The sequence below is a fragment of the Hypanus sabinus genome, chromosome 10 (assembly GCF_030144855.1).
Source record: "Hypanus sabinus isolate sHypSab1 chromosome 10, sHypSab1.hap1, whole genome shotgun sequence".
Taxonomy (NCBI): domain Eukaryota; kingdom Metazoa; phylum Chordata; class Chondrichthyes; order Myliobatiformes; family Dasyatidae; genus Hypanus; species Hypanus sabinus.
The window spans coordinates 78,871,060-78,880,726 of NC_082715.1; the positions used below are offsets into that span (position 1 = coordinate 78,871,060).

The window sequence follows — 9,667 nt, forward strand, 5'->3', positions numbered from 1 at the left end:
TAGGAGCTTCTTCAGATGCTGGAAGGCCAGAGGAACATGTAACACAAGACAGCCAGGAACGTCAGTCTTAAAGTTTCTTGTTTACTTTAAGCAAGGCACACGCATATCACGTGGTAACATGATGATGTGTGCATTTCACGTATTTCTACATATAACCCATAACGAATTATTTAAACAAACAAGAAGGTTCAAAGGTCGAATTTAATGTCAGAGAAATATATACAATACACATCCTGAAATGCTTTTTCTTCGCAAACATCCATGAAAACAGCGAAGTGCCCCAAAGAATGAATGGCAGTGAAACGTGAGAACCCCAAAGTCCCCCCCAGCTCCTCCCTCCTGTGTATAAGCAGCAGCAAGCAACGATCCCCCTCCCCCACCAGCAAAAAAAAGCGCATCAGTACCATCACTGAGCCCAAGCGTGTGCTAAGCAATAGCAAAGACACAGACCAAAGTTACCCCAAAGGCTTCGCATTTCATCAGAATTCGACAACCCACAGGCTCTCTCTCTCCCTGGCAAGGGAGGAGAAGTTGTTCCTCATTTTCACAGTGAGTGGGAGACATAACAACAACCCACTGGTTTACGATGTTAAAAGTCCACTTTGTCGCTTTTTTCAAGCTCTGTGTCCGAAGATCGCGAAGACCTTGGGTCTTCAGGCCCACAGCAAATGATTTTCTGGCCTCCCCGATGACACGCGAGTCTCCGGCTGTGACACTGACCCTCGATCTGCTCATCTCCAGAGTCCCAAGATCTTAGGCTTCCGAACACAATCGGGACTCTCAGGCCAAACCCTGAGAACCCCCAGAATGGGTCCCATTCCCATAAAGAACCGTAGCCAGCGTGTAACTCCAGGTCAGAGTCTTCAAAAGAACCATAAAGAGAAAAATAAAGATATTAAAGGTGGAAATAGAGCTGTTTCTGAAGATGCAAGCAAAGGAGTCACCGTTAGGCGCCAGTAACCCTCCTAAGCTCCTAATACTTAATGAAACTATATATATACACAAGATTACTCCAATACTACTGAAATATTAAATACACAACATTGCTCCTTGCCTAGCTATAAGCTCCAACCCATCTCAAAACAGGGAGTGCAAAGTGTTTCTCACCATAAACACTCACAAGGGTAGGTTTCCTTTTGGAATTGTACCTGCCCCTGCACTCTGGCAGAAAGCTACAGTCCAGGTGTTGCACAGTTGCCCAGGTACTCAGCATTACCTGGGTAACATCATTGTTACCAGTACGGATGACAAGGAATAACTCCAAAATCTCAAGACTGATAAAAAGATAAGAAGCTTATGGGTTCAGAGCACGACACGACAAGTCGGAATTCTTTAAACCAAGCATCACTGAACGTGGTCACACTATTAATGAAGAAGAATGCTTAATCAAACTATATATATATATACAAGGTTACTCAAATACTACAGGGATATTAAATGCACATCGGAGCACACACAGAATGCTGGAGGGACTCAGCGGGGCAGACAGCATCCACATAGGAGGTGGATTCAGGCAATAGGCCTTCATCTTTCCAGCCCTGGAATTTCATTTAGCTCTGCTCGATTCTCTCGTTTAATCAAAAGGGCCGGTGTGTACCCCAGTGGCCCAGATGTTTCCTATAGTTGGGGAGTCTAGGACGAGAGGGAACAGCTTCAGAACACAAGGATGCCACTTTAGAACAGAGATGAGGTGCAATTTCTTTAATCAGAGGGTGATGAATCTGTGGAATTCATTTCCTCGAGTTGTTGTGGAGGCCAGATCATTGGGTATATTCAAAGTGGAGGTTGATAGGTTCATGATTAGTAAAGGTATCAAAAGTTATGGGGAGAAGGCAGACAATGGGGTTGAGGGGGAAAGTAAATCAGACATGATGGAATGGTAGAAAAAACTCAATGGCCTAATGGCGGTGCAGGATCGAAGGGCCGAATGGCCTACTCCTGCACCTATTTTCTATGTTTCTGCTCCTATGTCTTATGGATGAAAGTGTGACTTAGCCAGCTCTGTAGGTCACTTTTTTCCACCAAGACACACAGAGCATAGAATAACATGGGGGAAATCCCCCATCACATGGACACATGGTGTACATTGGTGGGTGGGTGTAGCGAGAGGTAGTCAGAAACTAACTGAGTCACCTCTACCCAGTTTGACAATTGTACCAACCAGAAGCCAGCTGTTTTGCAGTTAGGTTGCCAGTAGTTGGATTGACCTTAGTGCAGATTAAAATGTCAGCACAACATCACGAGCCAAAGGACCTGTTCTGTGTCGTTACATGTTCTGTGTTTTGGAGATCTGATGTGCCATTGAGAACGCAGAGTTAGCAATGCAAGGAAACCCTTGTTATAGAACAGTACAGCACAGGATACTCTTTGGAACGTTAAGTACCCAATACGGAGAGACTTCAGACCTTACTCCTACCTGTTCCCCACCTTCCAGTTCTGGCGTCTGCCCCCCTTCCTTTCCAGTCCTGATGGAGGGTCTGGACCTGAAACACCGACTGTTTTATTCCTTCCTGCAGATGCTGCCTGACCCACTGGCGTTTTGTGTGTTTCCAGCAGCTGCAGAATCTCAACTAGGCAACATCTATGAAAAGGAGTAAACTGGACGTTTCGGGCTGAGACACTTCATCGGGAGTTTTGGGATCTGCAGAATCTCTTGTGTTTGTGAGTGATCAGTCTTGCTTTGCTGTTGTAGAAAGAAAGCAAAAAAGAAAAGCTGGAGACACAAGAGACTCTGTAACATGAAGCAACAAACAAATTGCTGGAGAAATGCAGCAAATGTGGGGGGGCATATTTTAATATCAAAATAAACTTTATTCATTATAAAATTATTTATAAGCATAAACTTTTCTTAAACTCATAGTCAATGTGATAGGTAGTATTATATTTTAACCCTTAAAACCAATAGGACTGTTGCTACTCACGAGGCTCCCTGGAGTGGTACATAACTGCAATAATTGAGGAGCTTCCTCACTCAAACCGGCCCCTCCTTGTCCAGTAGCAGAAGAAACCTGTAGTGTGGTCCACCCCACCGAGCCTTTGTTAAGCTTCAGTGAGTCGCTCAGCACTTACTCCTGCGGCCTGGAACGAACTCCATTCTCCTGCAGCCTGGAACGAGCTTCATTCTCCTTCAGCCTGGAACGAACTACATTCTCCTGCAGCCTGGAACGAGCTTCATTCTCCTTCAGCCTGGAACGAACTCCATTCTCCTGCTGCCTGGAACGAACTACATTCTCCTGCAGCCTGGAACGACCTCCATTCTCCTGCAGCCTGGAATGAGCTCCATTCTCCTGCAGCCTGGAACGAACTCCATTCACCTGCAGCCTGGAACGAGCTGGTCTGCGGCCTGGAACGAGCTCCATTCTCCTGCAGCCTGGAACGAACTCCATTCTCCTGCGGCCTGGAAAGAGCTCCATTCTCCTGCAGTCTGGAACGAGCTCCATTCTCCTGCAGCCTGGAACGAGCTTCATTCTCCTGTAGACTGGAACGAGCTTCATTCTCCTGTAGACTGGAATGAACTCCATTCTCCTGCAGCCTGGAACGAACTCCATTCTCCTGCAGCCTGGAAAGAGCTCCATTCTCCTGCAGCCTTGAACGAACTCCATTCTCCTGCAGCCTGGAACGAACTCCATTCTCCTGCAGCCTGGAACGAACTCCATTCTCCTGCAGCCTGGAACGACCTCCATTCTCCTGCAGCCTGGAACGAGCTCCATTCACCTGCAGCCTGGAACGAACTCCATTCTCCTGCGGCCTGGAACGAACTCCATTCTCCTGCGGCCTGGAACAAACTCCATTCTCCTGCAGCCTGGAACGACCTCCATTCTCCTGCAGCCTGGAACGAACTCCATTCTCCTGCAGCCTGGAACGACCTCCATTCTCCTGCAGCCTGGAACGAACTCCATTCACCTGCAGCCTGGAACGAACTCCATTCTCCTGCGGCCTGGAACAAACTCCATTCTCCTGCAGCCTGGAACGAGCTCCATTCTCCTGCAGCCTGGAACAAACGCCATTCTCCTGCAGCCTGGAACGAACTCCATTCTCCTGCAGACTGGAACGAACTCAATTCTCCTGCAGCCTGGAACGAACTCAATTCTCCTTCAGCCTGGGACGAGCTCCATTCTCCTGCAGCCAGGAACAAACTCCATTCTCCTGCAGCCTGGAACGAGCTTCATTCTCCTGCAGCCTGGAACGAGGTGGTCTGCGGCCTGGAACGAACTCCATTCTCCTGCAGCCCGGAACGAGCTCCATTCTCCTGCGGCCTGGGACGAACTCCATTCTCCTGCAGCCTGGGACGAACTCCATTCTCCTGCAGCCTGGAACGAGCTTCATTCTCCTGTAGACTGGAACGAGCTTCATTCTCCTGTAGACTGGAACGAACTCCATTCTCCTGCAGCCTGGAACGAACTCCATTCTCCTGCAGCCTGGAACGAGCTTCATTCTCCTTCAGCCTGGAACGAACTACATTCTCCTGCAGCCTGGAACGAGCTTCATTCTCCTTCAGCCTGGAACGAACTCCATTCTCCTGCTGCCTGGAACGAACTACATTCTCCTGCAGCCTGGAACGACCTCCATTCTCCTGCAGCCTGGAATGAGCTCCATTCTCCTGCAGCCTGGAACGAACTCCATTCACCTGCAGCCTGGAACGAGCTGGTCTGCGGCCTGGAACGAGCTCCATTCTCCTGCAGCCTGGAACGAACTCCATTCTCCTGCGGCCTGGAAAGAGCTCCATTCTCCTGCAGTCTGGAACGAGCTCCATTCTCCTGCAGCCTGGAACGAGCTTCATTCTCCTGTAGACTGGAACGAGCTCCATTCTCCTGCAGCCTGGAACGAACTCCATTCTCCTGCAGCCTGGAACGAGCTCCATTCTCCTGCAGCCTTGAACGAACTCCATTCTCCTGCAGCCTGGAACGAACTCCATTCTCCTGCAGCCTGGAACGAACTCCATTCTCCTGCAGCCTGGAACGACCTCCATTCTCCTGCAGCCTGGAACGAGCTCCATTCACCTGCAGCCTGGAACGAACTCCATTCTCCTGCGGCCTGGAACGAACTCCATTCTCCTGCGGCCTGGAACAAACTCCATTCTCCTGCAGCCTGGAACGACCTCCATTCTCCTGCAGCCTGGAACGAACTCCATTCTCCTGCAGCCTGGAACGACCTCCATTCTCCTGCAGCCTGGAACGAACTCCATTCACCTGCAGCCTGGAACGAACTCCATTCTCCTGCGGCCTGGAACAAACTCCATTCTCCTGCAGCCTGGAACGAGCTCCATTCTCCTGCAGCCTGGAACAAACGCCATTCTCCTGCAGCCTGGAACGAACTCCATTCTCCTGCAGACTGGAACGAACTCAATTCTCCTGCAGCCTGGAACGAACTCAATTCTCCTGCAGCCTGGGACGAGCTCCATTCTCCTGCAGCCAGGAACAAACTCCATTCTCCTGCAGCCTGGAACGAGCTCCATTCTCCTGCGGCCTGGAACGAGCTCCATTCTCCTGCAGCCTGGAACGGACTCCATTCTCCTGCGGCCTGGAACAAACTCCATTCTCCTGCAGACTGGAACGAGCTTCATTCTCCTGCAGCCTGGAACGAACTCAATTCTCCTGCAGCCTGGGACGAGCTCCATTCTCCTGCAGCCAGGAACAAACTCCATTCTCCTGCAGCCTGGAACGAGCTTCATTCTCCTGCAGCCTGGACGAGGTGGTCTGCGGCCTGGAACGAACTCCATTCTCCTGCAGCCTGGAACGAGCTCCATTCTCCTGCGGCCCGGAACGAGCTCCATTCTCCTGCGGCCTGGGACGAACTCCATTCTCCTGCAGCCTGGGACGAACTCCATTCTCCTGCAGCCTGGAACGAGCTTCATTCTCCTATAGACTGGAACGAGCTTCATTCTCCTGCAGCCTGGAACGAGCTTCATTCTCCTATAGACTGGAACGAGCTTCATTCTCCTGTAGACTGGAACGAGCTCCATTCTCCTGCCGCCTGGAACGAGGTTCATTCTCCTGCAGCCTGGAACGAGCTCCATTCTCCTGCGGCCTGGAACGAGCTCCATTCTCCTGCAGCCTGGAACGAACTCCATACTCCTGCAGCCAGGAACAAAGGCCATTCTCCTGCAGCCTGGAACGAGCTCCATTCTCCTGCGGCCTGGAACGAGCTCCATTCTCCTGCAGCCTGGAACAAACGCCATTCTCCTGCAGCCTGGAACGAACTCCATTCTCCTGCAGACTGGAACGAGCTTCATTCTCCTGCAGCCTGGAACGAGCTCCATTCTCCTGCAGCCTGGAACGAGCTCCATTCTCCTGCGGCCTGGAACGAGCTCCATTCTCCTGCAGCCTGGAACAAACGCCATTCTCCTGCAGCCTGGAACGAACTCCATTCTCCTGCAGACTGGAACGAACTCCATTCTCCTGCAGCCTGGAACGAACTCCATTCTCCTGCAGCCTGGAACGAACTCCATTCTCCTGCGGCCTGGAACGAACTCCATTCTCCTGCAGCCTGGAACGAACTCCATTCTCCTGCAGCCTGGAACAAACGCCATTCTCCTGCAGCCTGGAACGAACTCCATTCTCCTGCGGCCTGGAAAGAACTCCATTCTCCTGCAGCCAGGAACAAACTCCATTCTCCTGCGGCCTGGAACGAGCTTCATTCTCCTGCAGCCTGGAACGAGGTGGTCTGCGGCCTGGAACGAACTCCATTCTCCTGCAGCCTGGAACGAACTCCATTCTCCTGCAGCCTGGAACGACCTCCATTCTCCTGCAGCCTGGAACGAACTCCATTCTCCTGCAGCCTCGAACGAGCTTCATTCTCCTGCTGACTGGAATGAGCTCCATTCTCCTGCAGCCTGGAACGAGCTCCATTCTCCTGCAGCCTGGAACGAACTCCATTCTCCTGCAGCCTGGAACGAACTCCATTCTCCTGCAGCCTGGAACGAACTCCATTCTCCTGCAGCCTGGAACGACCTCCATTCTCCTGCAGCCTGGAACGAACTCCATTCTCCTGCAGCCTCGAACGAGCTTCATTCTCCTGCTGACTGGAATGAGCTCCATTCTCCTGCAGCCTGGAACGAGCTTCATTCTCCTGCGGCCTGGGACGAGCTCCATTCTCCTGCGGCCTGGAACGAGCTCCATTCTCCTGCAGCCTGGAACGAACTCCATTCTCCTGCAGCCTGGAACGAGCTCCATTCTCCTGCAGACTGGAACGAGCTTCATGCTCCTGCAGCCTGGAACGAACTCAATTCTCCTGTAGCCTGGGACGAGCTCCATTCTCCTGCAGCCAGGAACAAACTCCATTCTCCTGCAGCCTGGAACGAGCTTCATTCTCCTGCAGCCTGGAACGAGGTGGTCTGCGGCCTGGAACGAACTCCATTCTCCTGCAGCCTGGAACGAGCTCCATTCTCCTGCAGCCTGGGACGAACTCCATTCTCCTGCAGCCTGGAACGAGCTTCATTCTCCTGTAGACTGGAACGAGCTTCATTCTCCTGTAGACAGGAACGAACTCCATTCTCCTGCAGCCTGGAACGAGCTCCATTCTCCTGCAGCCTGGAACGAACTCCATTCTCCTGCAGCCTGGAACGAGCTCCATTCTCCTGCAGCCTGGAACGAGCTCCATTCTCCTGACGCCTGGATCGAGCTTCATTCTCCTGCAGCCTGGAACGAACTCCATTCTCCTGCAGCCTGGAACGAACTCCATTCTCCTGCAGCCTGGGACGAACTCCATTCTCCTGCAGCCTGGGACGAACTCCATTCTCCTGCAGCCCGGAACGAGCTCCATTCTCCTGCAGTCTGGAATGAGCTCCATTCTCCTGCGGCCTGGAACGAACTCCATTCTCCTGCGGCCTGGAACAAACGCCATTCTCCTGCAGCCTGGAACGAACTCCATTCTCCTGCAGACTGGAACGAGCTCCATTCTCCTGCAGCCTGGAACGAGCTTCATTCTCCTGCAGCCTGGAACGAGCTCCATTCTCCTGCAGCCTGGGACGAGCTCCATTCTCCTGCAGCCAGGAATAAACTCCATTCTCCTGCAGCCTGGAACGAGCTTCATTCTCCTGCAGCCTTGAACGAGGTGGTCTGCGGCCTGGAACGAACTCCATTCTCCTGCAGCCTGGAACGAGCTCCATTCTCCTGCGGCACGGAACGAGCTCCATTCTCCTGCGGCCTGGGACGAACTCCATTCTCCTGCAGCCTGGGACGAACTCCATTCTCCTGCAGCCTGGAACGAGCTTCATTCTCCTGTAGACTGGAACGAGCTTCTTTCTCCTGTAGACTGGAACGAACTCCATTCTCCTGCAGCCTGGAACGAACTCCATTCTCCTGCAGCATGGAACGAGCTCCATTCTCCTGCAGCCTGGAACGAGCTCCATTCTCCTGCAGCCTCGAACGAGCTCCATTCTCCTGCAGCCTGGAACGAACTCCATTCTCCTGCAGCCTCGAACGAGCTCCATTCTCCTGCAGCCTGGAACGAACTCCATTCTCCTGCAGCCTGGAACGAACTCCATTCTCCTGCAGCCTGGAACGAGCTTCATTCTCCTGCAGCCTGGAACGAACTCCATACTCCTGCAGCCTGGGACGAACTCCATTCTCCTGCAGCCTGGGACGAACTCCATTCTCCTGCAGCCCCAAACGAGCTCCATTCTCCTGCAGTCTGGAAAGAGCTCCATTTTCCTGCAGCCTGGAACAAACTCCATTCTCCTGCAGCCTGGAACGAGCTTCATTCTCCTGCAGCCTGCAACGAGCTGGATTCTCCTGCAGGCTGGAACGAACTCCATTCTCCTGCAGTCTGGAACGAACTCCATTCTCCTGCAGCCTGGAACGAGCTGCTTTCTCCTGCAGGCTGGAACGAACTCCATTCTCCAGCAGTCTGGAACGAGCTCCATTCTCCTGCGGCCTGTAACGAGATTCATTCTCCTGCGGCCTGGGACGAGCTCCATTCTCCTGCAGCCTAGAACAAACTCCATTCTCCTGCAGCCTGGAACGAGCTCCATTCTCCTGCAGCCTGGGATGAACTCCATTCTCCTGCAGCCTGGAACGAGCTCCATTCTCCTGCAGCCTGGGTCAAACTCCATTCTCCTGCAGCCTGGAACGAACTCCATTCTCCTGCAGCCTGGAACGAACTCCATTCTCCTGCAGCCTGGGACGAGCTCCATTCTCCTGCAGCCTGGAACGAACTCCATTCTCCTGCAGCCTGGAACGAGCTCCATTCTCCTGCGGCCCGGAACGAGCTCCATTCTCCTGCGGCCTGGGACGAACTCCATTCTCCTGCAGCCTGGGACGAACTCCATTCTCCTGCAGCCTGGAACGAGCTTCATTCTCCTGTAGACTGGAACGAGCTTCTTTCTCCTGTAGACTGGAACGAACTCCATTCTCCTGCAGCCTGGAACGAACTCCATTCTCCTGCAGCATGGAACGAGCTCCATTCTCCTGCAGACTGGAACGAGCTCCATTCTCCTGCAGCCTCGAACGAGCTCCATTCTCCTGCAGCCTGGAACGAACTCCATTCTCCTGCAGCCTCGAACGAGCTCCATTCTCCTGCAGCCTGGAACGAACTCCATTCTCCTGCAGCCTGGAACGAACTCCATTCTCCTGCAGCCTGGAACGAGCTTCATTCTCCTGCAGCCTGGAACGAACTCCATACTCCTGCAGCCTGGGACGAACTCCATTCTCCTGCAGCCTGGGACGAA

At 52.7% G+C, this 9,667-nt stretch overlaps 1 long non-coding RNA gene across 1 annotated transcript; it reads right to left on the bottom strand.

Moving 5' to 3' along the window:
- Nucleotides 1-200: 200 nt before the first annotated feature.
- On the bottom strand, nucleotides 201-3,024 carry LOC132400304 (uncharacterized). Its single transcript, XR_009514218.1, has 3 exons — nucleotides 2,922-3,024; nucleotides 2,417-2,683; nucleotides 201-861 (listed from the first exon to the last, which is right to left on the bottom strand). It is a non-coding gene; the product is annotated as an uncharacterized LOC132400304 (long non-coding RNA).
- Between the last annotated feature and the right edge of the window lie 6,643 nt (nucleotides 3,025-9,667).